This window comes from Ailuropoda melanoleuca, chromosome 6 (assembly GCF_002007445.2).
Source record: "Ailuropoda melanoleuca isolate Jingjing chromosome 6, ASM200744v2, whole genome shotgun sequence".
Classification (NCBI taxonomy): Eukaryota; Metazoa; Chordata; class Mammalia; order Carnivora; family Ursidae; genus Ailuropoda; species Ailuropoda melanoleuca.
The window spans coordinates 91426380-91439345 of NC_048223.1; positions in this window are offsets into that span (position 1 = coordinate 91426380).

Sequence of the window (12966 nt, forward strand, 5' to 3'; positions counted from 1 at the left end):
GAGGACACTTGCAATCGCTCAGCTGAGAACTGATGAGATACTGAAAGCAGCAGAGACCCAGAGAAAGGGAGTTGATCAGGAAGGAGAGCTGGTCAAGCCTGAGGGCAGTGTCAGCTTAGGGGCACTGGGAGGTAAAGGAAGAGGATTCCTGGAAAGGGAAGAGGAAGGGGGAGGGATGGCAGGACACGATGACTTGGCATGACCATCTTTCAAACGTGAAGAAAGACCGTTGGCAGTGAAGCTGTTGGTTCTCCACTTTTTTAAACAACAGAACTCTCTGTTGTCTGTGAGATAAAATGCCAACATTTGATTTAGGCAACATTTGAATGGTCCAAGTCTGGGCTCACAACTCTCTCTCCATCATTTACACCCCTGCTCTTCCCCAGTGTATACACGTGTATGTGTATGTGTGCACACACACACACACACACCAGGCGGTCATTCTCTCCTTTTGTTCACCTTGCTCTTAAAGCATTTGCCAGGGACTGTGCTCCTTGAGGATAGGCGGTGTCTTGTGCCCGGATGTGTCTGCCTGATGAGCAGAGAGGGAAAGCATGGTGTCACCCCTGCCCTGGGTGCACCCCTCCCTGTTGAACTCCATTCCTCTGCCCATCTATCTCCTGCCTGTCCCTCACCTTCCATAGCACATTGAGTCTAATCTGCACCATGGGTGTCATGCTCATTCATGGTCATCGTGTGTGTCTGATCCACCCCCCAGAGTGCGCACAGATGGCATCGTCAATGTTTTACTCAACTTTGTATCTCCAAGGCCTCACAGGACCCATCCAGAGCAGGAGCTCAAGAAGTATTCGCTGAAAAGAGCTCTTCAAGGACAGTTGCTGGAGTGTACTATGGAGATGAGGGGCACGGGCTTTGCGGTCAGGCAGACCTGCGCTGGAATCCTGGCTCTGATACTCGGCGGCTCAGTTAACTTAGCGGCATTTTTAAAGCCTTCTAAGCTTCATTTCCTTGCTTGAGAATGGGGATCCTGACCGTGGGGCTGTCGTGGCAAGTCAGTGAGATCACATGTGTAAAACACCTAGAACAGTACCTGACACCCAGGCTGAGAACAAGGCTAGTTATCACGGTTAGTGTACTGAGGACATCTGGCCTTTCCAATATCCGGCCACAATAGACAGATGGGATTTGTGCATCCTCATAGCTCTAGCCCCCTTCCACCATTCTCTTGCGCCAAGGGGCCCATAAAGTCATGATGTAATTGAGAGGCACATGCGTGGTTCTTCCTCAGTCTTTATGGTTTGGGTGTTGAGCAATTGCAAGATATTGGAATGTCATCAAGAATAGCTGTTTGAAGAGAAAGTTCCAAGAAGAGCGTAGAACCAGAAATGTGCCAAGAGAGCATGTGTGGGAGCTGAACAATGTTCTTTACAATTTGCAGAGAGGATGGGAGCTCGATGCAGTGGAAAGAGCCTGAGCTGGCATCTCCCCATCCAGTCCTGGCTCCTTCTTTTACAGGCTCTCCGACTTTCACTGTCTCAGACTTTTCATGGGCTACTGTGAAAATTGGAAATAATCTGTACAAACTGACCAACCCAGTGATCAACAGTAACCATTCAATAAAATTTGCCTCCCCTTTCTGTCATTATATGATGATGGGAGTGGAGAGAGGAATCAGATGCCTTCAATAAGGAGTACTCATGGTTAAATCAACTCCAGGGGGAATCTCAGCATTGCTCTCCCTGATGCCAGGGGTGAGTTCTACAGTCCAAGAGAATGTGGTAGACTGCTTGGAAGCAGGGTGCTCCGAGAGACCAAAGGTGACTGTCCCAGACCCCAACAGAACCCCACTTCTTTTTCTTGCCTGATTTGTCAGGCAGGTATCCAGACTCCATCTAGGTAACGGGCAAGCTCCACAGGGGTAGTCGTCTTGAAAGTGAAGGACAGTGAGAGAGGCTGGAATCGAGCTCAAAGAGGACCCAGGAGGCCCCCCAGTGGGTAAGATGGAGGAACATGAGGGTTTGAGGTAAAGGAGGGCTTGGGGAAGGAAGAGAGAGCCAGTCACCCCAAGCACCTGTGTGCTGACTCTGAAGCTTTTATTTGGGCATCTTTGGAAATGTCATGTCCTTCCTTTAATTCCAATGGGAATTATTATGAGCCTAGGGAGATCTTTAAGCCTTGATGTTGTGACTCGGAGGCCGAGGGACTTGCCTCTAGTCCTGTCCCGGCATTCTGTAGTTGAGTGACCTCGGTCAGATCCTCCACTTTGGTGAGCCCAGCTCCCTTCTCTGCGAAAAGCCGGTTGGAGAATTTGATCTCTTAGCTTCCTTGTGATGTTTTGTAGCATTTAGTTTCCAATTCCCAACCTCCCTTTCTAATTCTTTTCAGTTGGAAGCTATAACTTAGAAAAGACCATGTTTGCCTCACTCTCTGTATCATTTCCTGGACACCAGGATCCCCATCACAAAACGGCCCAAGAAGCCTATTTAAAATACCCTCCACTGGGAGGGGACCCAGGAACATCTGTCAATTTAACAAGCTCTGTAGGTGACTTTTTATGATCACACAACATCAGCCTACAATGTCTGAAAATATAACCTCATAAAGCAGCTGCTGAAAATTAAACATGATTCAATCCTTAAAAGGCACATCATCAAGCTGTAGGAAATACCAAGGTCTGGCAAAGTGAAGTCAAAACTTGAGAGAACTATGATGACGAACACCAGCCTTCGCTAGTGGGGGCTGAGGATGTCTGTGGTCCACTGTGGCAGGGCAGCGTGTCTGGGCCACAGGGTTCCACGAGAATGAGCTTGTCAAAATGGCCTCAGGACTTGGACCAGTTCCCCTCTCCTCGTCTACCTGATGTGCTCATCCATGCTATCAGCCACACGGCCTTTGGTTTAGGCTCAACACACGAGGCATGTATTTTGAGTTGCTTTAGAAGAGCAGGGAAGAATTCACGCAGCCCCTTGCATTTCATAGCCCTCGTGGGAAGGCAGACGGTGGTGGGATCTGGGTGGCCTCTGTGGCCATGGCTACAGCAAGAGGCTCCCCATAGATCAGACCCTCAACCGTGGCTGCCCAGGGAAAAGCTCTGCTACGGCTGGTTTCCGGGAGGCCACAGGCTAGACAGAGGGCCGAAGCTCAGACCTTGGTGGCCCCCTTTGAAGAAGTGGGCGGCCAGTTGAAAAGCATGCTTGCTTGCGCTTCTTTAGTTGAGAAATTTTCCATTGGAAGAAAAGGCAATTGAATACAATTAACGTTTTCAAGAGCAGTGGCATTAAGTAGGGTACTGTTAGTCTTCAGCCTTCTAGTCCACATTCATTCCCAAAGTTGGTGAGGTCAGCACCTCTTTTCCCTATCCTGTCCAGTAAATTCACCTAATACATTTGTAGCATACTGACATTAGTTACATTTTTCTTTGGCATAATGTACAGTCCATCCTGAGAGCCACTGCCCTCCTTGAGTTCTTAAAAATTGCATACATTAAAGTCCACTTTTTATTCTGTACAGTTCTATGGGTTTTGATAAAGGTATGGTGCTGTATACCCACTCATCATTATGGTATCCAAAAGAGTAGTTTCACTAGCCTAAAAATTCCCCTATGCTTCACCTGTTCAATCCTCCCACCTCCCCCAATTCTGGCACTTACTGATCTGTTTAACCACTCTATCATTTTTCCTGTCCCAGAATGTCCTAAAAATGGAGTAAAACATTTCAGCCAGCAATAGAAAGAAATTGCAACCAAACCTGGATTGCACTTGGAGCCTTACCCATGCCTGACTTAGATGAGAAGGTTTGGGGGTTATGATTTGATGAGACTTAAATGAAATTTTGTACTTGAGGGCTGTAATGGATGGAGCCTGTGGGGACCTCGGCATGGGGTGCAAGTATTCTGCGTGTGGGATGGAGATGTTTTGGAGCAAGAAGGTAGGCTGTCATAGGCAAACTCATATCTCGCAAAGATCATGGAATCTTAAATACGTAACCTGACATGGAATTCGGGACTTTGTAGATGTGGTTGGGTTAAGGACCTTGCAATGGAGAAATTATTACAGATTATCAGGCTATCAGGGTGGGTCCACTGTAATCACAATGGTTCTTATAAGTGAAAGAAGGAAGCAGGAGAGTCAGATCGGAATGATGTGATAGGATTGGCTTTGAAGAGAGAAGAGGGCCCTGAGCCAAGGAATTTGGGTAATCTATAAAGCTGGAAATGGAAAAAATAAAATTTCCCCCTAGAGCTTCTAGAAAGGGATGAAGCCCTGCCAACACCTTAATTTTATCCCAGTAAGTCTCCTTTTGGATTTCTAGCATCCAGAACTGTAAGATAACAAATGTGTGTGTGTTAAGGCACTAAGTTTGTGGTAATTTGCTACAGCAGCAATAAAAAGTAATACAAGATCTATGATCCATTTGAGTTCATTATGCAAGGCATAAGGTGTGTGTCTAGATTCATTCTTTACATACGAACATTTGATTGTTCTAGCATCAGTTGTTGGCAAAGACTACCTCTTTTCCACTGAATTGCCTTTGTCAAAGATCCGTTGACTGTATTGGATCTGTTTCTGGGCTCTTTATTGTGTTCCTGTATGTGTGTATTATTTTGCCAATACTCAGTTGTCTTGGTTGCTGTAGCTTTATAATAAGGCTTGAAATAAGGTAACATGAGTCCTCCAAGTTTGCTCTTTAATATTGTATTGGCTGGGGGTGTCTGGGTTGCTCAGTAGGTTAAGCATCCAACTCTTGGTTTGGGTTCAAGTCATGATTTCATGGGTGGTAGGATCTAGCCCCCTGCTGGGCTCTACACTCAGCATGGAGCCTGCTTAAAAGGAGCCTGGCTTCCTCTGCCCCTCCACCCACTTGTGCACGCTCTCTCTGTAAAATAAATAAATCTTTAAAAAATATATATTGTATTGGCTATCCTGAATCCTTTGTTTTTCTATATAAATTCTAGCATTAGTTTGTTGATATCTACAAAATAGATTGCTGGAATTGTTGTTGAGATTATATTGACTCTAAAGATCAAATAAGGAAGAATTGACATCTTAACAATATTGAGTCTCCCAATTCATGAACATGGACTATTCCTCATTTATTTAGATCTTTTATTTCCTTCATAGAAGTTTTGTAGTTTTCCACATACAGATTCTGTACGTATTTGCTAGATTTCTAACTAAATACTTCATTTTTTCTGTTATTATAAAGAGTTTTTTTGTTTTATTTCAAATTCCAATTGTTCATTGCTGGTATATAGGAAAAAAATTGACTTTTGTATATTGGCCTCATATTTTGCTTCCCTCTTATACTTACATATTCATACCAAAGTCTTTTTTAATTTTGTTCTTAGAGATTCTTCCGTGATTTCTACCTAGACAATCTCACCATGTATGAATAAAGACAGTTTTATGACTACTTTTCAAATCTGTGTACAATATACTTATTTTCCTTGTCTTATTGCAGTAGCTGGAATTTCTAGTATGGTATTGAATAGGAATATTGAGATATTTTGCCTTGTTTCCAATCTTGGGGGACAAATATCAGATTCTCAATATTAAGTATGGTATTAGATGTAGGTTTTTCATATATACCCTCTAAGTTCCTTCTATTCCTAGTTTTCTAAGAGTTGTTTTAATCATAAATGGGTATTGAATTTTGTCACATGCTTTTCTGAATCTGTTGATATGCTTACATGTTTTTCTTATTCAATCTGTTAATAAGATGAATTCCATTGGTTGATGAATATTAAACAAGCCTTGCTTTGCTGAATGGAATGCCACTTAGTTGTGATGCAATGGCTCATCTTATAGATTGCTTAATCAATTTTCTAATGTATTTTTAAGAATTTTTATAGCTATGCTGTTTGGAAATATTTGCTTGTAATTTACTTGTAATATTTTCTCTGGTTTTGGTATTAGGGTAATGCTGGCCTCAAAAATTGGTTGAGAAGTATTCCTTCTGCTTCTAATTTCTAAAAGGGATTGTGGGAAATTGATATTATTTCTTCCTCAGATGTTTAGTAGAATTCACCAGTGAAACCAAGTGGGCCTGGTACTTTCTTTTTTCTTTCTGGAAGGTTTTAATTATCAATTCAATGTAATTAATTAATTATCTACTCAGTTATCTATTTCTCTTTGAGTGAGTTTTGGTAGTTTGTGCCTCTCAGGTAATCATCCCTTTCATCAAAGTTATCAAAGCTGGAGACAAGTGTTATTTATGGCATTATTATTATTTACTCAATGTCTATGGGACCAGTAGTGATGGCCTCTCTTTAATTTTTGATATTTGTAATTTGCACCTTCTCTATTTATTTCTTGGTTAACTTGGCTAGAGGCTTATCAAATTTCTTGGTATTTTCAGTGAACCAGATTTGACTTTATTGATTTTATTTTTTCCCCTTTTTAATTTCATTGATAGTTATTCTAATTTGTAATATTCTCTTTTTTTCCTCTTGCTGTAGCCATAATTTGCTCTTTTTCTCCAGTGTCTCAAAGTTGTAGTTTTGGTTATTGATTTTAGATCTTTCTTCTTTTATATGCATTTTAATGCTACAAATTTTCCTCTAAGAACCACTTTACCTGCATCCTCAAAATTTTTATTTCAATTTTCATTTAGTTCAAAATACATTTTTAATTTTTGAGACTTCTTATTTCACTAATGAGTTGTTTAGAAGTGTGCTGTTTAATTTCCAATACTTGGGAATTTTCAAGCTATCTCTGTTACTGATTTCTAGTTTAATATCACTGTGGTACAAAAACATACTTTATATGAGTTTTATTCTTTAAAATTTTTTAAGGTGTGTGTTATGGCTAGCATTTGTCTGTCTGTGTTAATGAACATTACATGAAGCTTGAAAAGGATATATATTCTGCTGTTGTTGGATGGAATATTCTAAACCTGTCAATTGGATCAGGTTGATTCATAGGGCTATTCAGGTCATCTTATTTATTTTACCCTTCCCGATTTTCTGCCTACTTAATCTATCAAGTAATGACAGAATGGTATTGAAGTCTCAAACTGTAATAGTGAGTTTGTCTATTTGTCCTTTTAGTTCTATCCATTTTTGCCTAAAGTATTTTGATGCTCTCTTTTTAGGTGCATGAACATTTAGGAATTTTATGTCTTCTTGGAGAATTGACCCCTTTATCATTATAACCTCTTTATTCCTATAATCTTCCTTGTTTTGAATTTCTTTTGTCTGAAATTGATACAGCTATTCCATCTTTCTTCCAGTTAACATTATGATGGTATATATTTTTTTCTATCCCTTTGCTTTCAGCTGAATCTTTATATTTGAAGTGGGTTTTCTGTAGACAGCATTATTTGGTCTTAGTTTTTAAAATCCATTTTATAATCTTTGTATTTTAATTAGTGTGTTTATATCACTCATATTTAAAGTGATTATTTATAATCGGGTTCTTTCTACTTAATTTTTGACTTTTTTATTCTTTGCATTTGTGTTTTGTTTCTTTTTTCCCCTATACTTCCACCCTCTCTGTTTTTAATTGTGTTTCATATGATTCTATTTAAAATCTTTTCTTAGCATATCATTAATACTACTTTTTAAAATTTCTTTTTATGACTGCCCCAGAGGTTACAGTACTCACCTTTAAATAATCTAAACCCACATTCCTATAGCAGTGCACTACCTTGTGTATAGTGCAGGTAGCTTATAGCAGGATATTCCCAATTCCTCTCTTCTGTCCCTTGAGGGCTAGTCTGTGCCAGGCATTATGCAAAGTGTACTGCGTATGCAATACTATTTGAATTTTCGCAGCAGGCAATCATTACAGCTCTTTCACAGAAGATGAAATTGAGCCTTACAGAAGTCTAATTCCCTCCCTGGGTCATGTAACTGATAAGACCCAAGATTGCCAGAACTCCAGGGCATTGAAGAAGTAAAGACAGCCCATACAACACTCAGTACAATGCCAAGCTCATAGCAAATACTCAGTAAATAAGACAACACATGCTTCCACGATGGCAAACGTCTCAGTGAGGGGCCTGGGACACATGGTTGCAAAAGGAAAAATATGGGCTGGCTGAGATTTGGTAAGCAAAAAAAGGGACTATTTGCTGTTGTTCTTGTTTGTTTGTTTTTAATTTGTTAAATTCAAATTCACAAATGTGCCTGTTCTATTTTCTGTGCCTCTGATGTCCGCAGTAACCCATCACGTTAGCTCTGATTTACTGAGGATCAGTTTTTGTCTGGTAGTGTGCTCGGTGAGTCCTCAGGCCCTTCCTATGACTTCTGCTCTATCCCCGTGTAATCAAGGAGGACACTGAGGCTCAGGGAGGTCTTACCAAGGCCACAGACTTTTGGAAAAGATGAGACCTAAAGCCAGCCTGCCTACCTCCGAAATCTGCTGCTGTGCTCTCCTCTGGCAACAGGCTTGAAATAATTGCTATCTTATCCCTTTCTATCAGGGGTGGAGCAGAGAGCCCCAGCTACAGCTTCCTGCCAGGCATGGAGCTTTCCAAGCTCCCTGCATCTGGGCCACCTGGGTGGGGGTCCCAGAGCCTCAGCAACACACTCATGGATCCAAGTCATAACCCATATTTGGGCTTAGCGGTTCCCATTCTGAGGACTAATGATGTCCAGAGGTCTCAAGAATTCCTCTGCCAGAAACTTCAGATGGAAGTAGGGGCAGTTGGCTCAAATAGCAGCCAGGGGACAATTTATCACAATTTATTAGACCACCCATGAGGCAGGAATCCAAGCCCTGCGTGAAAGTTCCATCCAAGGGCTGCACCTAGCACCCTGAACCAGCCTGGGGGTGGGGGGGGAGGGGGGCTCTGTCTAGTGATGCCTGATAGCCATCCAGCTGTCTGCACCTCTTGGGTGCTAGATGTGTGTGTTGGAGTGGAGGGGACCCACCAGAACCCACAGATTGGACTACAGGACAGTCTGAGATGCCAGGCGGGTCGCAGACCAGCTGCTCATGAGCTCCAGCATGCCACCATGCACCCCTGCCTGCCTTCCCACAGGGGCCAGTGCAGCAGCGGAGGGCTGTGTGGAAGCTTACAGCCCTCTCCCCGTTCTCCCTGCCCCCCTCTCATCAGTGTATGGTTTTCTCCCAATACCACGATCTCAATACCTCATTGCCTCATTGACTGAGAAGTAAATAATCTTGTAAAATAACTAACTAAATAAATAAGGTATTAGAATATTCCAGGGCATCCAAAACCACACAGCTAATAAGCAACAGCTCCCTAGTATCACTACTCTTTTTAGTTCATGAGGGGGAAAATTATTCAGTTCCTAGTACATATTTTAGGGGCATCTATCCATTGTTTTTTGATTACATGAAAACTTTAAATTTTCTCCCACCCCCAAATCCACAAAAGCCTCGAGTGCCAAACTTTTCAAGTGGCTGTCACAGTGATAGCTGTTTAGTAGATGTTCTGTATGTGCTCGATGTTTAGTTAAGCAAATGACAATTCCACAGAGGGTTATGGATTGTGTGGGGGTTGGGCCCTGTGGACACTTGGGTAATGGGGCAGAGTCCTGACCTCCCCAAGCTCAGAGCTCACAGGACATCGGGGGGTATCAGAGTTGAAAATACCCCTTTAAAGAGGAGCAGAGAAGTAGGATGGTAGCTGAAGAGGGATGTGGGGTCAAGATGCACCCTTAGAAGACCGGCAGGAAGACCATCCAGGAAGGAATGAAGACAGTGCAAAGGCCCTGGGGTAGGAAATAAACTTCATATACATGTTTTTAAAGACCAAGCTTTCACCCCAGGTTGATATGCTGCTGGAATGATCCAGAGGAAGGGAAATCCTGCTAATGCAGGTGACAGAAGTGATCATTGTGGGAACAATCAGAGAGGGATTCTGTTCTTTGCTTCTTTATTTCTCCTGCACATAAAAGTAAGGCCCGCAGTGCCTGGGTGGCTCAGTCAGTTAAGTGTCTGATTCTTAATTTTTGCTCAGGTCATGATCTCAGGGTGGTGAGACTAAGCCCCGCATTGAGCCCCACGTCAGGTTCTGTGCTAGGTGTGGAGCCTGCTTAAGATTCTCTCTCTCCCTCTCCCTTTGCCCCTTCCCCCGTCCCCCTTTAAAAAAAAAAAAAGAAGAAGAGGTAAGGACAAAGTGCTGAGTAAGCAAGAGCCAGCGCCTGAGACCCAGACTGAGAACGGCGAGCGCTTCCTAGAAGAGGCAGCATAACCTCATGCCGAGAAGTGAAGAAGCAGCCGCACCCTGGAAGGAGCCTGAGACTAGCGCCCGATGAGAGGTTGTTATCCTGTCTTGGAAGGAGGCCGTGAGGCTGGGGTCAGGGAGAGGACAGAGGCAGCGAGGCAGGAAGGAGCTACTCCATGACAAGGGGCATGTTGAGGACATGGCTAACAAGTGCGAAAGAGGAAGAGGAAAGAGCCCAAACTGACGTTTGGGTTCTGGCCACTGGGAGTAGGGAAGACCATTGAACTGAGTCCCAGATATCCCTGTGGCTTACTAGAAGTAGTGTGCCAACCAAAGTCAATGAGTAGACACATTCTGGACAAAAGCTGGTAGGGTCAGCTCAGTCCCCAGCTGGCAGGGCCATGGGTTCTCTGAGTTACTTACCCCCGGTCCCTTGATGCTGTGGGGACCCTGGGCAGTGACCCGAGTGGGAAAGGCAGTCCTCAGGGCTGACCTGAGATGCAGTGACCTTTTCCCACTAGGCAGAACCCATGTCAGCTCAGGCCCTCCCCACTTCCCACCTGACCATGTGCGCTGCCCTGCTTGAGTCCCCGAAGCACTCAGTGTCACTGGTCCCAGTGTCCCCTCACAGTCCTGTTACTCACTTTCAAACTTTGGTCCCAACCTGAGATGTGAGTGACCAAGTAGAACACGTGAATGGGGCCGGTGGGATCTGTGGGGTTCCTCAGCTCACAGCTCCAGACAGCCCTCCCTGGGCTTGGAGGTCTGTTTTGGTCCATTTCCAAATGAGTGGTAAGAGGAAGAGAAGGGTGAGGGGAAAGGAGCCTAGCATCTTCCAAGATCAGAAACCCACATCTGATCAAGGCTAGAGACAGAAGTCACCTTTGGGAGAAGACCAAAGGTATAAGAGTCTGGATAAAAAGCTCCTGGGTTCCAATCCTATAAGCCAGCAAGATGGCATCCTCGTCTTTAACCCCTGAAGTCCAGTTAGCCTCCGTGTGCCCCAAAGCTGCTGACACTTCTGACAAAATGTGCCTTCCTCTGTCTGCTCAAACTTCTGTGGCCCACTGAGACCCTTAACCAGGTAACATAATGGAACTAATCCTGTCCTTCTCTGAGCATCATGGAAGGTCCTGGAAAAGGCAGACGTGCCATCCCACAGGGACACTTAGACTCACCGTGAAAATCTGCATACGCAGAAATATGGCATCTATGAGCTCTCCTGGGACCCCCTTGTCTTTACTCAGAAGGATGGAAATGAAATGAGAGTTAGGCCCAGATCCTGAGCAATCAATTCCCCAAATCTGCTTTGCCCACCCAAGGCCAGGGCAGGGTGGCCTCCCCATGGGCTCCGGGATAGTCCCATCCATCAGACTCATCACACACCTGTCACGACCAGCCACACCCGCAAGACAACTCTGACACTGGGCTGCTGGCCAGGGCCACTCTGACGGCCTTCCATTCCTACTCCTCCTCCCCCAGGGTGGCAGGCAGCTGGGTCTCCTTGTGACAGGGCAGGGCCAGCCTGCGGTGGGGGCTCTCAGAAGGGGTCCACATGGTCTAGTAAGACACACGAATCAGACACGCAAGAGGGTGGACGACAGGAGCACACGGACAAAGGGCTGGCTAGAAATCAATGTCTGGAAGGGAGGCTTGCATCTGTCTGTTATTTCCTGGGTGCCGGACACTGTGCCGGGCAGCGTGTTAACCCCTGTGTCCACTGCAGGGTGGGCCCCGCAGGCACCCTGCTCGTGCACAAGCTCGGATCCCTTGCCCAAGAGCTTGCGGTTGGTGAGAAGGGGAGCTGTGGCTCACCCCCTGGGGTCCACAGGCACAAAGCCACCATCACCCCCTCCCCACTGATGCCTCCAGGGGCCCATGGTGGAGGAGCGGAGTTGGGTGGGGTTGTCCCTGTGTTTGCTTCCCTGGGAACCCCAGTCCAACCCCGTCTGTGCATGGACCCATGCAGTCTGTGGGGGGCCTCCCCTGGGACACGTGGAGGGGGCTCCCGCCGCTTCTCTCAGGGTGTCATTTTCGAGCCCCGTGAAAGGAGAGCTCGGATCTGAAACCAGGTTCTTTTGTGCCCATAATGTCTTCTTTTATCAAGTTACAGCATCTGGGGTGAAGAATAACAGACTTGGGCTTGTGGCCCATTCTTGGACAAAAGCCATATTTGTCACTGGGCTTTTAGCCAAAGTAATAATCATTTTTTTAAAAATTGACCCTGATGGAGGGGAGCAGCCGAGGGCCACCAAGGCAGTGGTGGGCGTGCTGAGGAATTCCTCCTCGGCCGATCCGTCAGCACCAAAGCCTGACGGATACTCCATTCCTGACATGGACACCCAGGGGCTGAGCGCAGTCGACGCCCGGCCCTGTTTTCTTAAGAAGCAGTGAGGTCGCAATAATGGGTCCTGGGTAAACATTAGGGTCAGATGTCATAGGGTCTTTATTGTCAATATATGAAAAGAAAATTGTCTGGGGAGCACAACCAACATACAGACTCTTCATGAGCCCTATAGACCCTGCACTGTGTTGATCATACCTCCACGGCTTTCAAGAGAAGAGAATTTTGAAGACTGCATGAGTTCCCAAAGCAAGGATTCTTCCTCTCTCTCATTTGCAAATGTGTGTTGAGGCCATCGACATCCTGGTCATTATGGGGCATTTGCAGGGGACAGCTGGGCTGGTCAAGGATGGGAATAAGACGTTTAGAGATTTGGGAAGTCCACGTCTCACCCCAGCTCATGGCAGGGGACAGGAATGAATGGTGATATTTCTAAACCAGCAGTAAAAAACACCTAAGGATAAAATGAAAATCAGGAGCCAGGAGGAGGAAGCAGAGTGCGGGAAGCGAGAAGTTGTCATCAG